General features: G+C 45.9%; 1 protein-coding gene across 3 annotated transcripts in view; it reads left to right on the top strand.

Annotated features, from left to right (window-relative positions):
- Positions 1-22,158, top strand: part of TMC5 (transmembrane channel like 5) — a 662,848-nt gene that overhangs the window by 139,020 nt on the left and 501,670 nt on the right. For all 3 annotated transcript variants that reach the window (XM_069647144.1, XM_069647145.1, XM_069647146.1), the window contains exon 2: positions 9,857-9,937. The gene's annotated coding sequence lies outside the window, so the exon portion shown is untranslated. The remainder of the gene's footprint in view (positions 1-9,856; positions 9,938-22,158) is intronic.

The following is a 22,158-nucleotide window of genomic DNA, read 5'->3' on the forward strand; positions in this document are numbered from 1 at the left end:
AAAGAAACCATCAGAATGGCGTGGATCAATGGGTTGAATTGGGAGGATGCCATTAGGGAAAAAATAATTGCCCATCGTTTCACCCCACATACCAGTACTGGTGTGTCTCCTTTTGAGCATAGCAGAGGAAGAAAAGCAAACACAAAATTAGCTCCCATTTGGATTATTAAAGAGGGTGAGGAAATAAAAAAAAATCTGAGTAATGCAAAAAAAAAAATCAGGGAAACACAAAGGAGAAACAAGGTGAACTATGATAAGAAGGTACATAACAGCAAGTATGATATGTGTAAAGCTGTTGGTCAGTTTGTCAAAGTATTACTCCCTCCTGCTCTAAGGAGTGGACCATGTAAATGGTCCAATCCCATTAGAGTTATAGAGGCGTTTCATAATGCTGTCAGGACGGAGGACAAAAGAATATGGAATGTAGAAAGAATTTGGATGTGTGAAAATAATAAGTGTATCAGGAAAGAAATGGGTAACAAGAAAGGAATGAAAGATGTAGGCAAGAATACAGCTAGAAATGTTAAGATATTTAGAAAGTCAAGCAGTGGTAAGGAAAGTAAAGTTAATAACACTGTGGAAAAGGGATATGATGGCAAATCTGAGCAAGTTAAATTTTCCTTGCCAAGTAATTCCAGACATGGAGGATGTACGTCCAGAGTTGGCAGATCCTATCGGTTACCAAAGAAGATGGAAGACTATGTGGAGTTCTAGTTAACCAACTGGAACAATTGTTACAGAAATTGTATATAGTTTGTGTGTATAATTATAAGGAATATAGTTTGTTAATATAATATAATATAAAGGGAGGGAGATGTGTAGTATTTATTATTATAATAGAATCTGCCTGATGACTGAGGGACATGCCTGACCACATCATGGTGTGTAATAATAGAACACTTGGAACTCAGAGGCATACAGGATTCTAGAAGGATGGACTGTAGTTGAATGATAACCGTCCAGCTCCCTCTGCTACTAGTTGTCTCCCTCCTCCTTTTACTACATTGTAATGTAGTTACATTAACTTAATAAATATATATTACATTTCCACATTGATCGTCTGTGTAATACTTACCGCGGCTACTACACCATGCCACCAATAGCGGCATGGCTACCGCCAAAATCGTAATGAGGCCCGAACATCTACAAACCTGAAAACATTTTTTTTAAAAGACATTGAAAAAGGTTAATGAAGGTTTCTTCCTGTAATAGCTAAGGGTATTAAAAGAGTCTGCTACAGAGATATGCCTGGCCCTGGACCCTGCAAGTTGCAATTTCCCATACCAGCAATATAGCTGAAGGGTTTAGTGTGCCTGCTGCAGAGATTTGTGTATAACGTGCAGGCACAAACCGCTTCACCAAGACTAAAGAACGCTGGTCCCACTCTCACTATACCAGCTCTCCCTTCCCCCTCAAAACTGAAAGATAGATTCTCCACATTGCAACCCATGTGTTGTGTATTCAAGGTGGCCCTGATCAGGTGAGCGAGGGGAGACTGGCGTGATCAGAGAGGAAATAATGATGTTTTATTGCTGCTCCCGGCTGTGTGTGTGAGAGCGTGGGTGACTGTAATCCGACCTCCCTGAGCGCACCGGAGGTCGGATACCTTAACATCACACCATGAAGGAAATAAAACATTTGCAATGTCATTTCTAAGGAGTAAGGTGTGTTTTAGTAAAACAAAGCGCTTCCCTTCAGCAGCACATAGTAGTGATTGGTTTCAAGAACTATTAGCTCGCAGGACTACAGGCACTGCAGGCTCGTCCCTGCTGCAGCCACAGTCAGCACCATCTCAGGAGGGGCGGGATTAAGCTGTCTCTGGTCAGGAGGGGAGGGAGACATCTTCCATTGGTCAGGGCCCTTCGATGAGGCAGAACTTCAAAGAATGTTAACGGATGTAAAATGGAGTGGATCTCGCTGACATCACTGTATTCTTCCGCCCCACTTCAACTGTCACCTCTTCATCTTGTCAGTTTCTACTACATCAACTGCCAAGAATGTAGCCCCCTTAAACAAAGTGCTGTCTGGGATAGTGTGGCACTTCCGGTTGGAGGCAATATAGACACTGTTAGCAGTTACTCGGACTGCATTTCCGTGAGCCCCCCAGTCGCATACACACACTGACATGGAGACGTGATGTTGCTCGTGTGGGCTCCCCGGTGGCTCTGCGGCCGCCGGGAATGCCCCGTTTATTTATACAGCGCACGCGATGGAGTGAACGTCCCCCCGTCGCGTGCGTGCCCTTAAAGGGCCAGCGCCACACTCCTCCTTTTCCATAACACCAAAACTTGAAAAAGGATGGTCTAAACTACCACACATTAAACAGCACACATTAGAGCACCCACACGTCCCCCGTTTATTGGCAGCCACCCTGGATCCCCCGATGGCACTTTGCCCAATGGCCTGGACGGAACTACCGGCCAGCCTTCCCATCTCAGTCTGTCACATAGTCTGTAAGGCGGGCAGGTTTCCCACGCTCTGTTCTCAGGGGGTACCTCCTGACAGCCTCTCTGGTCGGTGTCCCTTCGCTTGGCCCCCCACGGGCCAGAGAGTCCACTGTGGGGGTTTCACCCCCTCCTTCATCCGGTGCTTCTTCGAGGTCAATGTCCTCCATGGCCTCCGTCCTTGGCTCACCCAGTCTCTTAAAGAAGCTGGCATTCCTAGTCACTGATGTTCCATTCGATGCGGTCACCATGTGCCCCTTGACCGCCACCACGTCCAAAGGGGCCGGTTCATACGTGAGAGACAATTTGCCCTGCAGGTGACGATTCCGCACCAGCACTTCGTCTCCAGGGGCAATCCTTGGGGGTCTCAGACCTCTTCTGTTGTTTTCCATTTCAGTCACAATGGTGCTTTTTACATTATTGTCTTTTTTTGGGTCCATGTACTCCAGTTCCTGGTTCCCTCCAGAAGAATGCACATCACCACGAAATGGCCAAGAAGCATGGAGGGTGTTGTAGGACACAGGAAGCATACAGGATCACAATACCATGCTTTCCAACTTTACTACACACGTTCATCATACATTTTTGTGCAATGTCTTTTGTAGCAAAACGACCAATGCACAGTCGAAATATTGCACAAATGTGTAATATGGTGATGATAGCTTTTGTTTTTTTTCTCGTGCTGCTGCATGTTTGCGCCATGGGAACCTTTGCAGACAGCAGAAGGGCATGGCCGCTGGGAGTGTTTTGTAACCCCCCATGTTACATAGTGAATGTTGCATGTTGCATAACATGTGTTACACGCGAGCAGCTGAACGACACTCAAGAAATAACATGCTCATTCAAAGAATGCATTTTAAAATGGCAGTGTCTGGGTTCTGGCTCCAAACGGAGATGGAACTGATGCCTGATACAGATGTAAAGATGGCTCAAACCAATGTATAAACCAGTGTTGAACACTGACACTGAAGTATGGAAAGAGTTTTGCATGTGGTGTCCACTTGCTCCTTGTTATTGGCTTGATGCAGCCAGGGTTTAAGGGACTGTGATACACTAGCTCCAATGGTGGGTAATGTAAGGCATGGTCATGTGCTACTTGAAACGTTCCTGCAGCGGGACAGAACAGAGAAGGTCCTAGGCCAGGTCCTAGGCCTGGTCCTGTGGGTCTGTGACAGCATGTCACTTGCCTCCTCCAGCCTTACCGAGGGAATAAAAGGAGCTTGCAGCTTGCTCTCTTGGCTGTTCTCAACTTAGGAGGAGAGAAACACATTTGGAGGACCCTTCCATTTGAAGCCTAGCTGCGCAAGGCATTTGTCACAAGGACCTGGCTAGCAGGGTCGGACGGATCTGGGGCCGGTTTTCCTTGAAGCCTCCCCTGGGCTGGTTTTTATAACATATTATATTAGACTCACACTCGCTGCGGCGCGGCGCTGCCTGCAGGCAGCTGAGCCACAGAGCCAGCAGTCTGAGTGAGTCACAGGGTCACCCAAGCTGGGCCTTTTCTGTTTTGTTTTTTTTGTAACTGTCAGTGCCGCGGCCTGGGCCTGTTTTTTTTAATGTAACTTCTGTTTGTTCATGACTCTCTGACTGAGACATGATGGGAGGAGGCTGCTGACAGTGCTGAGCTGCTGGCCCAAGCAGAGCAGAGCAGCTTGCCTGAGCCTCGCTAGCAGCAGCGGGCCGGAAATTAACTGGCACGCACTCTGCCAGGAGCAGGCCGCGGGCTGGGCTCTGCAGCATAAATGAGGTACCTTGCTTTGATGATTTCATTTGCATGCAGCATGCATGCACAATTAATTATGTGCATGCATCATTATGCTCAGAGGGGCTGCCGCCGCTGCGGCCATGCAGCCGCTTTGACTGACTGCCTAGTGCTCTGTGCTCGCCGGGCTCATCCCGGCTTGGTAGTGAAGTGCTATAATATAACACCTGCAGCAGGCTGCAGGTGGGCTTGGGGCTGCCTCCTGCAGGGCTGGGGTCGGGCTGGACCCCCGGCACATGACATCATCACAGTCTCGCCTGAGTTCACTCTCTCATATCAACAAGTTGCTTTCAACTTTGCAGGAAGTAACAACGAATTTGTTGCACTTTGCAAAGTTGAAAGCAACTTATGTCTAGGGCTGGGCCGCTGACACAGACTCTGTGCCGCCATGGACTGGTATTTACACCACGTGTCTGCTCTAGCCTAGAGGATATCGTTTTTTAAAACGGTTTTTATTATTTTTTTAAAACAAACAAACAATACAAACCAAACTGGCAGCGCTTTTTGCAACAATCACATGAACATCAATTAGTCAAGACCACTGCTCCCCCAATCCCTCCCCCCTCAAGAGCTTGTTTGTCCTTCTCATTCCGTATCTGCTGCGTGTGGCAGGGTATCACCTCCTTCTGAGACTGCAGAGTCCGTTATTGTTCCAAACAGTCCTGCTATTAATACTCTCCATGCCATCAGGGTACCCACTTCTTCTTCCCCACACATGCTACATGCCTCCTGCCATACCAAGCCTTGAGGATATAGTTGGGCCTCTGACCCGGCCTGGGCATGATGATTTTGGACAGACGGAAGCAGCCAGCCCACGACGGACACCACACCAGCAGCAGCCAGCAGTCACTGTCATGTCCCCACCGCAGGCAGCAGCCCAAAGTCCGGTGCGTAGCAAGAGAAGACCAAAGTTCTAGAGACTCTGCGTGTCGGAGTCTCCTCCTGAGGCAGGCTGAGCCTGGACAGAGGTAAGAACGTGTGTCGCGCCGGGTGTGTGGCTGGCCAGGGTGTCAGACAGTGCAGGCAGCAGCAGCAGCGTGTACCAGCGCCGTACAGTCAGACAGTCCGCCGGCCGGAGCACTAGTCTGATTGCATTGCAAATATTACGATCCGAACCCTCTCTCAGTGGGCCCCTTTTCACATTACCTCTTGCTGTCCCTCTGCACTCCCCCAGTAGGCCGTGTCTCTCTCTGGTCTTCTCCTCTTGCCCTCCCCAGGCCCCTGCACTCTCTCAGTGGGCCCGTCTCTTTTCACATTACCCTCTTGTCCCTTTGCACTCTCCCAGTGGGGCCGCTGACTCTTGTCCACTTCCCCAGCCCGCCTCTTGCTTGCTGTTCCTCTGCACTCTCCAGTAGGCTGTGTCTCTGGTCTTCTCCTCTTGCTGTACCTCTGCACTCTCCCAGTGGGCTGTGTCTCTGGTCTTCTCCTCTTGCTGTCCCTCTGCACTCTCCCAGTGGGCCGTGTCTCTGGTCTTCTCCTCTTGCTGTCACTCTGCACTCTCCCAGTGGGCCCGTCTCTGGTCCCCTTCTCCTCTTGCTGTCCCTCTGTAACCTCCCAATTAACCCTGTCTCTGGTCCCTGTACTCTCTTGCTGTCCCTTTGCAGTCTTTTAATGGGCCCCGTCTCTGGTCCCCTTACCGTCTAGCTGTCCATCTCTGCACTCTCTCAGTAGGCCCTGTCACAGGTCCCCTTACAGTCTTGCTGTCTGTCTGCACTCATCCGGTGGCACCCCGCCGTCTCTGGTCTCCTTACTCTTTTCCTGTCCCAGACAGTCCCTCTGCAGTCTGCACTCTCCCAGTGGGCCCGGTCTCTGGTCCCCTTACCCTCTTGCTGTCCCTCTGCACCTGCCACTTCTAGGGCCTGTCTCTGTTCTGCTTCACCTCTTCTTGCTGTCCCTATGGCAGATTTCTGATCTCTGCACCCACCGGACCGACCTCCTGTGTTTCATCAGACTTTTGGTCGCCTTCGCTCCCGGAACAGTTGCCTACAAGGGTGGGCACGTGGTCTAGAGGCTGGGTGATACGTGATACGTGCAGAACCTGGATAGTTGCCCACCCCACTGTGCAGACTGTGAGATCCAGGGCTTACCAGCGTACCCCCCCTGCCCCCCACTAAGCTCTATATATACATCTTGAGATGCTTTTCACACGGAAGCTCGGTGGGTTAATGCAGAGTTTCAGATGATGGTTTGCTGTCTGACAGGAAAAGTCAGTGTGTACACACACACACACACACAAAATTAAGCTAGGAAGAAGCTGGTATTTCCCAATGGAATATTACATTTACAGAGGAGCACCAACTCCCTTTCTCTTGAACGAATGACTGCTCCCTTAAGGAGTCCTCACCCAGCGTAGCACACACACCAGAGTGTTGCTCGGTCTTTGCTTCAACAGCATGTACCCCACTTCCAAATCGATTTAGTGTAGGGGTCAGCAGGAACTTGACAGGGCTTTGTAAACTTGCGGCCTGATCGCGAGTTTTGCTTTATTTCCTTCAGAAATACCAGTGAGTTAAAGCAAGCTTGGGCACATAAAAACATCCATGTTTAATTAGTTTGACAGATGCGATGTCTACTGATTGTGGTTGACTGTCTACTAGATGCAAACATATAATGTAGGTGAGGAATGTGCAAAGTATTTGCTAAAGTCACTGGATTTAACCGCAATTTAAAGCACTGCATTCTGAAACATGAAAAGGGTTCTTATACACCCTCACTTTTAACGTGAACCGGTGGCACTGCAAAATCCCATTCCCAAACACTCTTTAAATTCACTGCAGTCACGGGAGAGTTGAATGGCCTGTACATAGCAAATGTATGTGTTGTGCATTCTTTTTCGGGCATTACCTTTGCGCCCATGCTGTACAGTTGCCTTAGTCCCCGTTGTGTGTCATTCCTCAGGCTTCATGTGTTGTAATGTAGGCTGGAGTCAGTGGACAGTGCACGCTCTGATGTTTTGAAGGAGTTGGGGTTTGGCACGGGTAGTGCCCGTGCGGTCTGTTTTCATTTCAAATGCTCCCTCCCTGAAGGTTGGTTGTGCGAGTGCATGGAGCGGTGCACATAGACTTGTGCGTTTTGGCTGTGCGACTTGCAGCATTTGGTGTGGGGGGAGAAGGGGCCGGGCTGAGCCTGTGCGTGGAGCGTTGTGCATATCACTCAGCTCAGCTGTGCTTGTGACTCACTCTTTGAACATGCTCGCCATGCTGCTCTTGCTCTCCTTCACGCTGAACTTTTATTTGGCGAAGTACGGTCCGGATTGAATTTGAAATTCCTCCCTTGCTCCAGCCTCCAGCTGAAACTCCTCGACTCAAGCGCATAGATAGCGCTAATGCGCTATATGTTAGCTGGCAGTGGCACACCCTACGAATAATAATAGTCTTCTACTCTTCTAAAAGATAATTTAGAACAGTAGAAGACTATTATTTATTGAAGTTTTAAGTCATCTTGTCCTAGTATAGTGAAAATGTCCCGAGCAAATATGCCTTCAACCGCCTGCTTGTCAAGCAATGTGTGATCTTGCATCTCTTCCTTGCAATGAATTTCTGTTAAAAACCATCACTGGCAAAACCAACAGTTTTGGCTTTTCTATAGGCATTCGCCAGCTACTGCCATCAAATGCTAAGTTGTTGCAGACCGTTTGGTTGCAGCAGTTACCATCATATGGCCGGGTAGTATGGCAGCGAAGGGAGCTTAATGAGTCTGTATTTTTCAACCTCTCATTGCCGTAGAGATGCATTTGTTTAAGTGGTTGTTATGTAAGCTGTTGAAACTGTTTTCCCCTAATCTTTAAAGTGTGAAGTATCTCTGGGTGAGCATTCCTGTTCCCATCAGTAGTAGCGGAATATAAACCTTTGCAAAGAGGGAGTGGTGTGTAGTGTCTTTATTTTAGAAGGCAGGCACTTTGCTTATCCATACTAAGTTAATGTGATCTGGAAAAAGAGCTATTGGTTACATTGTTTTCATGACTTTTATGTGGCGTAGCTGGTGCCATGTTTCTGTTCTCTTGGTGCTTTGGGACCGAAGGACAATTGGTTGGAGTTGTTAGTGGGAGCTTCTGTTATTGTGTTCATGTGCTCAGATCTTAGGAAACAGGCTCTGTGTTCAGGTCCAGGAGCTTGCAACCTTTGGCTCACTGGATGTTTTGGACTACGACTACCATCAGCACTAGAGAGCAAATTCAATTGTGAGGGATCATGGGAGGTGTAGCCCAAAACAGGAGGAGAGCTGCAGGTAGCAGACCCCTGAGGTAAGCGGATTGTGTCCTGTAGAATTTGATCTGGTTGTAATCAGAGGTGGACGCACTTGTGCTTTTTGTCAGTGTCCTTTATAATGAGTTTGAGTGCTATGGTCTTGTGAGGTGGTCTGCGGGCAAGTATTTGGCAGAGGATTGGTGTGGTGACTTGAGTCTATTCATATATTGAGTACTGTGCATTCTCAAGTTAATTGATGAACTTTGAGCCAAGGTATCGTTGTCCAATTGAATGGAGCTGCAAAATGGGAGCGAATGTAAGCTTCGATGGGCTTGTGGGCTAGTGTTTGGCTTCAAACGTGGTGTGGGCATGTATTTGGAGCTCTGTCCGTTCGTACATAACTGGCCGGTGCTTTGTGGTGGGTCTGGTGGTTTCAGTAATGAGCCTAGATTGTAAAACAAATCACACACGTGTGGCTTTTTCGCCTGAAATTGCATATTCTATTCACATTTCAGATATAAGGTCCCACCCATGAATTTGTAAACCCACCTTAACAATGACCTTTATTTCCCAAATATATATTTGAAGGGGTCTCCATGGGGTTATACCCAATTAGGATGCATCTATGCAAACTGCCCATAACAGCGTCAGCCACACAGCACTGGAATAGCAGAGGTGGTGCAGATTTACTCTGGTTGCGCGCCATGTCCATGTGCATCCCGGAGCTGAAATAGGATAGCAGGCAGCCAGCATGCCCTGCAGAAAAGTCAACACGTTTTACTTTGTAGGCTTGTCAATGTCATATTCTGGTGGGGAGTGGGTACTAGAGAGCTGTGTGTGCAGGCAGCATAGCATAAGGGTTGGCATGTTTTCAGTTTGCACACATGTGCACATGCCCCCTAACTTTAAATGTTACCATCTGTTTTACTGTGCTGTGCATTAATTTACTTTATTTCTAGCATGTTGGGCAGTGTGTTTTATATGCACCATACCAGGACTTGCTCATTTGCACCACGAAGTTCCGACAAGTTCACCATGAAAGATGCATGTTTGTTTCAACCGCTGCAATGGTGCCATCATGGTGATTCCCTCCTTCCCCCAAGCTCCCCCATGTCTGCTCGGGAGAAGTAGTGCAACCTTACTTCTAACGAAAATGTGAATCTACATCTATATACTCCTCTCTCTTGCGCTCTCATTCCCTGTATTTTATTTATTTATTTGTTGTGCATTTGTAAGGCGCTTATAGATCAAGTAATTTGTGTTTCAAAGCGCCGCAATTGCTTCTCTCTCTCTTTCTCTCTCTCTGTCTCTTTCTCTCTCTCTCTCTCTCTCTCTCTCTCTCTCACTCTCTCTCCCTCCCTCTATCCCTCTCTCTCTCTCTCTCTCCCTCTCTCACACGCACACAGCACTGTTTTTTACAACCCCTTGCTGTCTATTTGAACATCTTTACTTTGTTTTTGCAGGCAAGTCGCTGTTCAAGTATCCACTCTAGTCAGGCTTTAGCAGAGCCACCAACAGCCAGCCAGGCGAGCCCATCACTCTGGGTAAGTAACCACTAGTGATTGTATATCTTCAATGCAGTGTAATGTAGGGTGGTCCTGTATAGCACACTTAAACCACTTTGACAGACTTTATTATGCACACCTTCTGTCTCCCCCGAGGAGCCCGGCCACTCTGGGCTCCAGTCCAGCCTATAAGCAGCAGTGACCAGGCAGAGCTCCTATCCTATTCCTCCACACCCACATTAGAGTTAATCAGTCGCTCTCCTCGTTCAATCTGGCCAAGTTTTGTTATTGTGAATTTGCATCCCGGCTTAATGTGTGCCAGGGCAAAAGAAAAACCTGGATAACACCTCTTTAAAATGCCCTGTTGCAGAGCACCTACTAGGGTGCAGGGTAGAATTATTACACAAATGTGTGCATTTGTGTGCATGCAATAGAAATTCACTTGCTATATATGTATGTATTGCTGCATGGCCCTTTGTGATTTGTGTGAAAAGGCTGAGGCAGCTTTCCTTTTTGGCTACTATTTTTTCTGAGACGTCAGACAGGCCACTGGACAGGCCACAGGACTAATAACATACATGCATCCTGTTAATTTAACATACAATAGCATGAGGCTGGATTACTGTTAGACTCAGCATTTTATAGACCCAGCTGGATATTCTTCTCTTTTTTGGGGAGGGAGGTTATGGTGAGGCTGGGGAACGGGCAAATCTGGAAATGCTGACATTGATCTAATGGAAAACACGTGTTTCTTCTTATTGAAATGCTAATTTGGATGTTGGCAGCCAGGTTACTTAGACCTACTGTGATAAAGGCAGGAATCGGATGCCCATTTAAGGTAATTTTATTTTTTAGGAGAGAAATGCAGTCAAAAAAAGAAAGGGAGGACCAGAAAAACTACGAGAAAAGAAGAAAAAGCGGATTGAAGAGGAAATCCACTACAACAAAAAAATTGAAGATCTATTTACAGGTCAGTCTACCGAAATGTCACGTGGCATTGCTGGGAGAAAAGTGGAGGAGGGTGACCAGGCATCTTCTTCAGGTACAAGTGTTAAACCTGGTTCTTCACTGGAGCCATCAACAAGAGCTCAAGATGTGAGAAGAGAGAAAATGACAGAAGCCAGAGTCTCTGCAGTTATCAGGGACATCTCAACAGAGCAAGGCAGATGCAGCATCAACTACAATGTCAGCAATCATTGAAGGTGCGCCCCGAGAGGAAGTGTCAGAAACCAGTCTGCCTGAAATAATTGAGGGTATCCGTCTCGAGGAAGTGGCAGCCGGTGGTGGTACAAGTCTATCACAAACAATTGAAGATTCCCCCAAGGAGGAAGTGTCAGAAACCAGCGTGCCTGAAATAATTGAGGGTATCTGTCTCGAGGAAGTGGCAGCCGGTGGTGGTACCTATCTGTCACAAACAATTGAAGATTCCCCCAAGGAGAAAGTGGCAGAAACCCGTGTTCCTGAAATAATTGAGGGTATCCGTCTCGAGGAAGTGGCAGCCGGTGGTTGTACCAGTCTGTCACAAACAATTGAAGATTCCCCCAAGGAGGAAGTGGCAGAAGCCAGTGTGCCCGAAATAATTGTAGACGACATCATCCCCCCAGAGGAAGTGGCAGATACTATTCATCAGAAGAATCTTTATCTGCTTTAATACATACTGAAGACCCAGGGAACTGGGGTGTGCAGCACAGATGATGGAAAGATGATCCACAGGTGGCAGACTATTTGTTTCAACGTCCAAACCAGATCGGCTTTCCCATTTCTTTCAGCACCATCGAATTCAACCTCCCAAACATAGAAGCATTAAAGCAGAGTTAGCATTTTGGAGGAAAGATGGGAGTAAACGGCATTGATTAAGTTACTCTGAAATACAAAAGGCTACTTTTTTGCACAGTTTGTTTAGCGTTTACTAAACGTGGAGAGAGGGGTCTTTTCATCAACGGGATGAAAAACTGGAGGCGTCTTTACCAGCGCATTGCAGCAGAACATGAGGGAGGCCAAGGTCATCGGAGGTGCACAGATTCATATATGTTGACCTTTTCAGGGGTCGACATAGGTGGTCTACTCTTTCACCGACAGAAATTTGCTTGAAGTGAGCAAATCAGAAAAAGGAGAGACGTATTGGAGCGCATTATTGACGCTGTAAAAGTAATTGGGAAAAGGGGGCTCAGTTTTCGTGGGAAATCAGAGTCCATGTTCGAGCTGGATAACGATGAGCTGGATTATGGTAACTTCCTTCAAATCCTTCTGCTCCTAAGTAAATATGACTGACCTCTAAAAGAACATATTAAGGCCATTCAAACCAAATCCAAAAAGAAAACTGGGCAAGGACGTGGGATGCTCCTGTGACCTTCATGTCAAAGACTACAGTTGGGTATGTGATTGAAGCCATTTCCAAACTGATTAAAATAAAGGAAGCAGGACTATTTTCCATTCAGATAGACTCAACCCAAGATGTGAGTGTTACTGATCAGTGCTCTATAATTATTAGATAAGTTACAGACACTGTACATGAACGCCTGCGAGCAGTAACCAACTGCACTTTGTCTACTGGGAAGGGGCTGTTTGAGTTGGTGCAGGGTGTTATTAAAGATAATGGTCTGGACCTACGCAAGTGCATTGGAAATTCAACTGATGGTGCATCCAATATGCAGGGCCAGTACAATGGTCTCACATTCTGGCTCAGTAAGGAATCCCCTGGTCAAATACATGTCTGGTGCTATGCACATGTATTCAATCTTGTACTTGTAGAAGGGACACAACCATCAAATTAATCCATGTCTTTGCTTGAACTGTTAAACTCCTGTGCAGTTTTTTTCCGGGAGTCCTACAAAAGGATGGATGTGTGGCATGAGCTGTCTGTCGAAGGCAGCACTGTCCAAATAATAGGAGAAACAAGGTGGTGGGCAAAGGATGCAACACTACGGAAAGTTTTTGGCTTCTTTAATAACCCGAACAAAGCAATGTTCATTGCTGTGGTTGTAGCACTCAATGTTATTGGCTCAAATACAGATAGATTCAATGCAAATGTTTGTTACCAAGCTTTAAACCTTTCTGAGGCTCTGTGCAAATTCCAAACAGCGCTCACAGTCCAGTTATATCTCAGAGTATTTAATTCGACAACCCCATTATCTAGGTACTTCCAGACAAGTGGAATGGACATCCTCCAGGCACAAAGAATGGTCTTGGTCACTACAAAAGCGCTTGCTGCAGAATCAAGAAATGTGTACTATGCAGCAGAAAGATATGCAGAATGGGCTAACGTGTGCTTGGAAGAGCGAGGCTATGATAAAGGAGTGGAAACTGCACTTCCAGGAGGGAGAGTGTCCCACAAAAAGAGGATGCCTGGAACGAGTGCAAAGGATGAGCCAATCACCTTGGCTAAAGACCCGTTTAGAGTTACTGTACATAATGCCATTATCGACAACATTATTCAAAGCCTAACTAGTCGTTTTAAAACCCACTCATCTCTTGCCGCAGATATATCATGCCTGGATCGCAAAAATGTCAATGAAAGCCTAACGAACAATGCTTTTAAAAATATTTGCTCCTTGCTTGAAAGACTGTATGACTCCATAAAGGTTCAGCGGTTAAGGGAAGAACTCTTGGACTTTGCAAGCAAGTGGACTAAACTGAGGAGGACACTACCAGAAGAGTATGTCTTTGAAGCCCTACATAGTGAAGATCCAGCACTACAAGAAGAATTTGGAGAGCTACCTAAACATTTAGGACAGAAATGCAATACATGCTGTAACTGTGCAGTATGTTGCTACTCAATTCTAAAAAGGTTAGAACTTTTTAGTAGTGCTTACCGGCAATTGTATTTGGCATAAAAGTTCATCTTGACCTTATCTTGCACACAGGTAGCATGTGAAAGAAGTTTTTCGAAATTGAAGAATATTAAAACCTGTTTAAGAAACCACCTCAGCCATGACAACCTCAAAGCCTTTATGCTCATGTCTGTGGAGCGGAATGTGCTTGTCCAATTGCAAAACCCGGACATAATCGACCTGGTTGCACAAAAAAGTGCATTGTTGAAGGAACTCTCGAGTGAGTGATTTTCAGGATTTCCAGGAAGGTGGAAGCAGGATTTCCTGGAGCTGTGGACCCTGTCAAAGAACTGTATGCAAAGTTATGTTATTTTATGAGTTGTGTTGATATTTGAGCATATATACAACTGGAAACTGGTACTTTCCGGTGTCATCATTTGGCTGCACTGCTTATTAAATGGAACTCTATTTTCATTACTGGTGGCGACGAGTAGACATGCTTTGTGTCTGGTTCTGCAAAATACGTATTAAGCTATCTGATGATGTTGTTTTTTTTTTAAAAAAAAGAACAAAAGCAATGTTATCACTTTCTCAAACGTTTAGACAAAACATAACATGCAACAGACACATGAACCCTCCATAAGTAGCATTTTCTGTAAAGTCGTGAATCGATGCGATTTACGGATGATGGTTTGAGGGCCACTTTTTTGAAGCGAGGGGTGGGCCACTTTTTTGAGGCGAGGGCTGGGACACTTTTTTTTGGGTGTCCCGGCCTATTTCTTGTCCCAGTCCGACCCTGCTGGCTGCCGCCTGAAATGGATACCATTGGGCCAAACGTTTTGTTAACATTTTGGTTACAGGTTAAACACAGTCACTGAGATTTTCACATGCTTGCTCCCTTCCTGAGGAAGTACTAGTCTGTAATGTCATATTGTTTGCTTGTTAAGCACTCTGATGCCTTATGCCTGCTTTAAATTTTGCAAGGTACCAAGAGCGAAGCGGGGGGGGGGGGGCGGGCAGGAATGGAGGAAGAGACACAACATAGAAAGGAGATCAGGGGGCGTGGGGAGGTGTCTTGGAGAGTTGTAAGAAGGGAACATGATGCCTTGCCTCGTTGCTTGTTTGTTTGGTGCTAGTGCCACCATAAGGCACAATGTTAACGTGGTCGTAGCTTCTGAAAAATGCCTTTTGCAAAAACGCCTTATGAATAAGGCAAACTACTTCCTTAAACCCCATCAAGAAATCTGGGGACATTGTGGAAGTCCCTGTGTAAAGCAGGCAAGGCAGAAAAAAATTAATTTAGCAAGGGGGAGGCAGGTTGTAAGGGGAAGTCATGGGGAAACAGAGTGGTACCCTCTCTCCCGTGAATGCTATCGAGAGGAGGGTTTTCCTTTTTTCAAAAATGATGAAAACGATGCAAAAACATTCACAGGACAGTTAGCGAAAGAGCCAATTGTCACAAAAATACTTCCCTACACTTAAGGTTGCTACAGGAGTACATGCTGTTTGCCTGGGCATTCGTTTTCCTATCTGTTGCATTCTGGTTGTTGTGGTCTTTGGTCAATTCTATTCAATAAAATTGATTCAAGAAAGGCCAGAGTAAAAGCAACTCCCTGGATTGGTATAGGGTATCTCTGGTAAACTCACCGAAACGAGACTAGATGATCACATTCAGAAAACACTGCATTCCAGGAAATGTGAGTCTTATTACAAAAGGTAATATTCAGAAAGACTTCAAACAAATATCTTTCCACATCGTACCAACCTAAAGCCACTTGAATGGATTGCTGGGGCGGCATCCCCCTGCATCTGCCCTTCAGGGTATTCGACGGAGGGACAAAGATGGGTTTTGACAAGTGTTTGTTAGGCTATGAAGGCCAAGGCCCAAAGTTTGTTTTATTGCCCTGGAAAATTGCCTCATGTTTGCTGACTTAGACCTGTCTCTCACTGCCTAGCAACAAGTGTCAGCGTTCACAACCAAAAGGGCACAGAAGGCTACAGCTAAATGACCCTCTATACATACACACATGTGCACACACCCCACCCACGATGGCAAAGGCATGCCCCCACATTAATAGACCCCTAGGCCTCTGAAGCCATCAGAGTTCCTAAACAGCCAACCTCCTGGACTGACATTTATTAACATGTGGAGGCCCTCTCCCAAATCGAAGTATGATGCATAGTGAGGAATACTCACATAGTCAGATACTGACGACACTGGAAGAACCACGTTACTTTTGTTAACAAATTAGTGCAAGTGTTTCAAATAGCCTATGACGATGTAAGAAAGTGTGGCGATGAGGAGCAAAGACGTTGTACTTACCTTCAGAACAGCGTATTGTTGAAACTACAAAGAAGGCAACTATAGAGTGCAACGGGTTAAATCTTTCCTTCAATGTCAGTAGGGTCAGTAATATTAGTTGTATCCCGTATCCCATGTCTCTTCAAGGATATCGTCCTTCCAGGTGGTCGACCAGTTTCAATAACTTTAAATTTTTATTCTATACATTGTGGGAAGCAGTGAAAAGATAACCAACAGCTAGAATAAGCTTATCAATCTTAAAATTAAAACGGGTATGGGGTGCCCACGGGGCCCTTGACAGAACATCATGAGATCGTTTGGATCGTATAAAAAGTTCTGTATCATAAATAGTTTTCCAACAGTATAACTGTACGCAACTCAGCATGTAAAAAGAAATATACATCTACTAGACCCAGGCAAAAATATCTTTCAAATATCCTCCCCAGGTTGGATGTGGTAATCACCGCCATATCTTACGGACAAGACGAACCCTCCAGATGCAGTAAATTGCAGGTCTTGATGAAGATGACAAACGTCAGAGCGTCATTGAAATCGGTCAACCACCTGGATGGACGATATCCCTTAAGAGACATGGTATACGGGATACAAATAATATCACTATAGTGGAGAACATAGTTTCTCCACCTTCTTATTAATTCATTTTAACATTTAATCTCACTTGGGTTACCTTGGAATCCGTGATGGATAGCTAAAACAAGCCAAAGATATATGTTTACAATAGGGTGCCTAGCTGGCCCCACAGAAAATCACCATTTGGCAAACTAGCATATATACTTTTCATATTCAAAGGGACACTTTCTAGCCCATAGATATGTTTTTAGGTTTATAATACTTTTTATTGCTTCGGGCTGACCTACAAATCACCACTCGTCCTACAAAAAAACGAAATGTCAACGGAAAGAAAGTAGATGTGGCTCAGCCTGCTTGCCAAATTTTGTTTAACTATTAAGAGAGAGATCTGAACAGTACACCTTGTAGATGCAGGGACAGTCTCCTTCTCTCTTTCCCTATTAGATAGTCAGACCATCACCTCTTACCTAGCGACAGGCGCCCCACACAGGGAAAGGGTGTTCTTCCGTCTAGGGACTCTGGTAGATTGCACATTTATTGAAGAAAAAAGTTTCATTACAAGAAATGTTCCTCCTTGAAAGTGTTTGTGTGTGTTATAACAGTTACCTTAGTTAACACTTATGGTTAGCTGTTTTTTCCAATCAGATTCCCTGATTGTTATTGTGTAAAGAAAACTCCTGTCATCTGTGGAGTGGTGGGCTGACCAGGTAATGGAATCAAATGTGCTGTTTTTAAAAAACAGTCTATAACCACCATTTTACAAGTGAACCCCTCCAAAGGAGTCAGATCCACAATATAATTTGTGGCAATAGTATGCCAGGGACGGGGAGGTATGTCCAAGGGATGCAGGATTCCTACCGGACTCTTGTGTTCGGACTTGGCATGGGCACAGGTAGGACAAGAGGATACATGTTGCTGCACCCATTTGAGTAATCCTGGCCACCAGAATAGACGGCTGATAAGTTCAGCAGTGGGCTGAACACCCCGTTGGCCAGCTAGGGTAGAGCCAGGCATCTGGGAAAGAACCATACCATGTAGATCTAAAGTGCGTATGTAAAGGCGATTGTCATGGAAGAACTTACCATTTTTCATAGGGTTAGAAGGTTGTCCAAGCAAGACAGGTACGCTAGGGTTGATGGTGGTTTGATGCAGTATTTGATCCAGCAGGGGTTGTACAGCCGCTAAGAAGTGTGACACAGGAGATAAAATGAAACCAGGATCTTCAGTACTCCTGGAAGTTTGTAAGGAACGGGACAGAGCGTTGGCTTGAGTGTTCTGTGTCCCAGGTATGTAAGTCAGAAAAAAGTGGTATCATAGAAAAAAGAATGCCCATCTCGCCTGCCTATTATTCCGACACTGTTGAGAACGGAGGTACTGTAGGTTTTGGTGATCGGTGCAGACTTCATCATGGAACTGTCCACCTAAAAGATGCTGCCCTCAAATGCCACTTTGATGGCCAATAGTTCTTTCTCGATAATCGAGTAGTTCTGTTCACAGGGTGACAACTTCCTGGAATAATAGGCCACTGGTAATTCGGTTTGAGTCTTCTGATCCATCTGAAGAAGAACGGCACCCACCTCTTGCCTCGACACATCGGCTTCTACGATGTATGTCCGGGTGTTGTCAGGATGTTGTCGGATAGGAGCTCGAGTGAAGGCAAACTTGAGGTCACGGAATGCTTGTTCAGCTTTCTGATTCCATAAGAAGGGTTGTTTGGTACTCATTAGCTTCAATGAATCATTGTAAAAATTTGAGATTAAAGGGTGAGGACCCCTGAAGTATGGCTTGTACCTTTTTGGTATCCATATGTACTCACTCTGCACCGATAACGTAGCCCAGGAAGTCCATAGTGGTTACGTGGAACTGGCATTTATCCAATTTGGCAAAGAGATGGTTTTGCCATAAGAGTCTCAATACCTCTGTTACATGAGTGATATGTTGTTCTGGGCTTGCAGAAAAGACCAAAATATCTTCTAAATATACCCAAATGTAGAGGTCAATCAAGTCAGAGAACACAGTAATGCCCTGGTGATCTTGCAACGGTTCATGGATTCTGAGACCAAATGACATCAGTAATACTCAAAATGCCCAAAAGGAGTCTTAAAGTCCTGACTTAATTCTGACCAAGTGGTAAGCCCCACACAGATCCAATTTGGAGAAGATCTTAGCATACCACTAATGATTCAAGTATATCCATGATCAAGAGCAGCGGATAACGATCTTTAATATTCATGTCATTAGGCAGACGCTAGTCTATACAGGGCCAAAGAGTCCCTTCCTTTTTAGGAACAAAAAACAGAGGAGAACCAAGAGGAGACTTTTAGCGGGAGATATATAACCATGTTCAAGACACGCAGACAAGTATTTCTTCAATTCAGTTTTTCCCGCATCAGTCAAGGAATAGAGCTGTCCATTGGGCAAGACGTGGTTAGGTTCAAGATTCATCTCGCAGTCTATGCAGAGGCAAGGGGATAGATGCAGGTTCACGAAATACATCTAGATATTGTTGGTAAATGACTGGCAGGGATAGGCATGAAATCCATTGGCTCGAACCAGTATCAGGTAGTGGGAGGACCATATTTGGAGTGGATGGAGTGCAATCGGTAGTGCAGCAATAGGGGGTAAGTAGTCAGAGGCAAACATCAAGACACCAGTGGACTAGTTAATGCACGGATTATGTGTCATGAGCCAAGTTAGTCCCAACACTATCAGATACGCGGGGGATTTGATGATATCAAAAGCTAGTATTCAGTGGTGCTGGTTTATAACCAATAGCAATAGTAGGGTTTGATGGTCTGTCGGTACAGACGACAATGGGGTCCCATCGATAAGTTGTTCTTCAGTGTTATATTCTTTGTTTTTCTGAGAATGTAAGATGAAAGAACAAAATCATTGTCAAGTAATTGCCAGTTGCCCTGCAATACAATAATGCAGATGCTAGAAGCAATTCAGTGGGTTTGGTGCCCCATGACAGACATACCAGAAGAATAAACAAAGGATATTGAGACATCCGAGATCCAAGCTCTTCGGGAAGATGTTTCTCGGTTTCAATCAGGCCCGCCCTAAGCTTCCCATCTTCAGTGGGTCTGTTAGGTTTCCCGAACTTCTGGTTGGATGTACCGGGCTTGTATGCAGAAAATTACCTGATCTTCCACAATGCAAACAGAGACGTTTGACTCTCTGAAGTTGTCTTTCAGCTTCAGTCAATGGACCATGAAAAGCATGCATCTGCATGGGTTTTCCTGCTGACTCTGCTTGAGGCGTTGGATCAGATGTTAGTGGTGGGTTTGCCCCAGTACGGGAGGAAAGACGATCTGACCATCTACGTTTGGTTCTTCTTTCATTCTGATGACTTGATCAATCATACCCTGTAAGGAAGTAGCCTCAGGTATATGTACCAGCTCATCCTTGTACTCATCACGTAACTCTCTTTGGAACAACATGAGTTGGGTAATTTCAGGCCACAAGGATTTGGTGGCTAGCTGCTTGCTGATGTAGGAGATGATGTCTTGAGCGCCTTGTCAGAGTTCTAGGAGCTGGTTTTGCAGAGGTGGCCCAGTTGGAAGATTTAAATACGTCAAAAAATGCCTTCTCTTATCCTGTACAATCATCCAGTAAAGGGCCCTGGGAAGATAAATATGGAACAGCCCAGGCTAATGCATTTCCGACAAGATGACTAATTATATACCCTATTTTGGCTTTATCTGTAGAAAAATGGCTAGGTCGGAGCATGAACTGGATGGTACAGTGGTTGCAAAACTCTTATTAACTTTCGAGGGTCCCAGTCGTATTTCATAGCACCGGTTTGGCCGACTACACTTTCCGTATATGCAGTATAAGTTGCTGTAGATAAGGACCCTCATAATGTGAAGTTTTCAGATCGCAATGCTGCCATTTCAGAACACAAGTCCCGTAACTCGTTTCTTAATTCTTGCAAAGCATCCATCTCTGGGTCAGGCGAATCAGTCAGGCATTGCAATCTGTCAAGGTGTACCACCCGTGACTCCCACTTACCTACAATCCAGCGTGGTTGGCATTCCAGGATAATGCTGGGAGGTGGTGTCCATCAGTTCCTGTAGGTAGTGAAGTGTGGTGTGGTATCACTTGGTGTGGTATGTCATGATCCGTCGATCACGCCCTTTCTGGTCTTCCTGGTCCCTGGCACATCGGGGGTTACTCGCTGTAGTACACCCAACATGGCCGTATACACGAAACGCGGTCTATCGACCTTTATGTCCTATGCAGCATGTTCTATAAATTAGCCACTCCCCTGCGGTTCCGCGCGTCTCAACGCTACCGATAGCTACCGATAGCTGTGGCCTAACGTGCTCTGTAGTTCTACTGAACTGTGTTGCTTCCTGGTTCCCGGACCTTCCTCCTTCTCCTTTCCTTCTACCTTCCTTGATCCTGTTTCTTCTGCGTTCCGCGCAGACCGCCTCCGTGTGCTGCCTCCATTCCAAGCTTCCTGGAGTTTCCATAGATCCCGGACGAAGAAGCTGAACGAATCCTGGAATCCGAAGACGGCCGAGCGGGCTTGTACAAGACCCGAACTGCTCAGAAGAAAACCCGACAAAGGACTCTGCAAAACAGAGAAAACAGGTGAGAAAAGGGGAAACCTGTGACAGATTGAGACGTCACCTGACCGATCTCGATACAGACATGGAAGCAGCCGTCCAGGATCTTATGCGTGGCATGCAAGAGCTGACGACCGAAGTGCAAAACTTAAAGGCGGAAAACGCTGCGTTAAAACAATTGGTGTTATCCCGTGATTCCGCCACAAAGGAGAGTGTAATTCTAGGCTGTGTCATTGACAAGTACGATGGTTCAGCAAATAGCCTTTGGGGATTCCTAGATTCTTGTTTGGTCCACTTTACATTTAAGCCTTATTATTTTTCTACGCCCAGGGCTAAAGTGGGCTTTATTATTTCGCATCTTTCCGGGATTGCCTTGACCTGGGCCATCCCATTGGTTAACTCTGGTGATGCTCTCCTGGATGACTACGACGGCTTTATAGAGGCCCTCAAGACCATGTTCGAACGCCCGGAACAAGTTTACAGTGCCCAGGAACGTTTACTCGACTTTCATCAGGGTACCCAGGATTTGCACACGCTTCCAACAGCTGGCTAAGGAAGCGGATTGGTCCTCTGAAGCTTGTTTTACTTTATTTCGAAGAGGGCTAAACGAAGAGATCAATGACGAACTAGCCAGAGTGGCACGCCCGGGTTCCTTTCAAGCCCTAATGGATCTCGCTCTACAGATTGACTTTCGCATTCAGGAGAGAAAGGCAGAAAAAAAGAAAACCAAGTTACCACACAGAAAAACCCCATTGGAACCCCTTCGAGCACAGAAGGCATTTCTACTCCAAGCAAAGAGCCTGAACCTATGCAATTAGGGGCCATCCGTGGACCCATTACCCCCCAAGAGAGGATGCGAAGGATTCATACTGGATTATGTATGTTTTGTGCATCCGACAAACATTTAGTAAGAAAATGTCCGATTGCCCCCCCACGGCGCTCGGGAAACGCCAGCTCCCGATCCTAAACGGAGCGCAGGTTCGGGAGAGAGATGTCTGCTCCACCTCTATTCCATCCTTGAAC

The sequence above is a fragment of the Ambystoma mexicanum genome, chromosome 2q, assembly GCF_040938575.1.
Source record: "Ambystoma mexicanum isolate Mex_15411 chromosome 2q, UKY_AmexF1_1, whole genome shotgun sequence".
In the NCBI taxonomy this organism is placed as follows: Eukaryota; Metazoa; Chordata; class Amphibia; order Caudata; family Ambystomatidae; genus Ambystoma; species Ambystoma mexicanum.